We start from the raw sequence: 2,198 nt of genomic DNA on the forward strand, positions 1-2,198 counted from the left end.
CTGCTTCTCCCCGCCCTCGCTCGCTTCTCTTTTGACCCCCCCCCCGGTGTTTGTCTCGGAGCAACCTCTCTCTCTAGTACTGTATGCCACCACCACTACAATACGTTATATGTTTGTGAGTGTATACATGTGTGAACGATACACGCACATATACGTGCGCAAACACTATAGTAGCCTCCATACAGGACACGCATTAGGGCCAGTTAAGTGGCGTATTTTAAATGCCCCCTTGAAAGGATAACCTCTGCCCTACACACTTTACGATTCTTCTCATGTTTACTTAGAAGTGAAATGTCATGACTGAGTTCGACTTAACTCCTTAGGGGAATCGTGTTGACATGCGCAGGCTGTCGTGCGGCATGTTTTTCGTTAGACGCACAAGTAAAGTCAACTTTTTGACTGGTGATCCTTCTGTTCCAACGCCCACTAGCTTAGACGGTATTAAAAGGGGATAGGACAAAAAAAAAATCGTCATCGCGATGGCCATATGGAACATAAGGCAGTAACTATGCTACTGAATTGGGCGGGGGGGGGGAGTAGGAGACGTGGGTTGTTACCTCCATGTCTTCCTTGTGCACTTTAATCCAGTCCCAAAGGCATCTGTTCGGACACTGGAAAGCAAAATGCTAAACTAGACTGCCCTTTGGACTGATGTAGCAGAGCTTTTCTTATGTTCCTTTGCTCTGACAGGAGATTTCTAACATGAAACTTTCTCGGATATTCAGTACTGGGGGAAAAGATTTAATGCCTAGTCTAGCCATTCCAAGTGTAAATCACAGGCAGCGAAGCTTTTTCCAGCTGGAGAGCCACATTCTCTTGTGGGCATGCCAGCAATGGGCGGGGCCAGAGGCGAAAGTGCAACACCTGTAAATTTTACCTCCTTACAGTAGGCTACTCCGTCCTCCATCCAGGCAAGCAAGTGACATTTTTAGGGTTCTATGGCTCAAGGAGGCTGTACAGGAGGGGGATTGCCTGGGGAGAGGAAGGATGGCTGGGGGAGAGCTGTGGTGTGAAGAGACATTTGGAGAGAGAGGCATGAGTTCCCCACCCGATATAAATGCTTAAACAAAATATCTGATAAAGCCTTAATTCTGGGATCAAGCAAGATCATCTGAGATGCTCAAAATGAAGACATTACTAAAGGGGAACCTATATTAAATCTGTTGCATCAAAAACAGCAGAGTCTTGTGGCACTTTACATATAAAACTAACAAGTTTAATTTGACCTAACTTTGGATTGGAACCCAAAGTTGAGGAAAAAATCTGAGCATGTGAGACAGTCCATTTGAATGTTCAAGACAAATGCAGGTAGGCAGCAATACCTAAAATCTTGATAGTAATTAGGCCAAAAATATCTAAGCGGTGATCAAGAAATACATAAAACAATATTATGTATAATTATGCAATACATCAAGCTTGAGTAAAAGCGTCTGAAACTAACAAGATGCTTGTTCATAGGGAGGGAATTCCATAACAGAAGTGCTGCTATCCTGGATGCTCCTGACAGTCGAGCAGCAGGCATCATACATCACTATTAACAGCCTCGGTTGTGTCACGCAGTGGTCGGGCAGGGGTATTTTGTTGTTGTTATGTGCCTCCAAGTCGACTACGGGCAGAAAAACAAATGGTTGCAAGCATGCGAAGGCCGCAATAAGTTTTAAAACAATGTGTCTGGTTGTCTTTCCACTCCTACCCCACTGGGACTGCAAGCCTATACACACTCATCTGGAAGTAAATCCCATTGGACTCAATAGGGCTTACTTCTGAGTGGACATGCACTGTCAATCCATGAAACCGACGGGCTTGGGTTTAAAAAAAAACTGTTTAACGCAGTTTATGTACCGCAATAGTAAAAACTTCTAAGCGGCTTTCATAAAATCTGATTGTTAAACCTGCAATCTATACTGAAGTATGCTTAAATCCTTGGATTTAAGTGGGTTTAGATGCTAAAACTCTAAAATCAGACTGCACCACTGCGATAAGAACGACATATTCAGCCGATCCAATGCATATTTACGCAGAAGTAAAAACAACTGTCTGTGTTCAGTGGGCCTTGCTCCCAAGTGTTTAGATTTCAGCCTAACTATTCAATCCAAATTCTAGTTAAACAGGATTTCTCGGGCTCAAATCCAAGCTGTTTCTCCCTGGCATATGTATCCGAAGTGCTATTAACCATCAACCTTGGTTTTCTTCTATTT

The sequence above is a fragment of the Rhineura floridana genome, chromosome 2 (genome assembly GCF_030035675.1).
Source record: "Rhineura floridana isolate rRhiFlo1 chromosome 2, rRhiFlo1.hap2, whole genome shotgun sequence".
Lineage (NCBI taxonomy): Eukaryota > Metazoa > Chordata > Lepidosauria > Squamata > Rhineuridae > Rhineura > Rhineura floridana.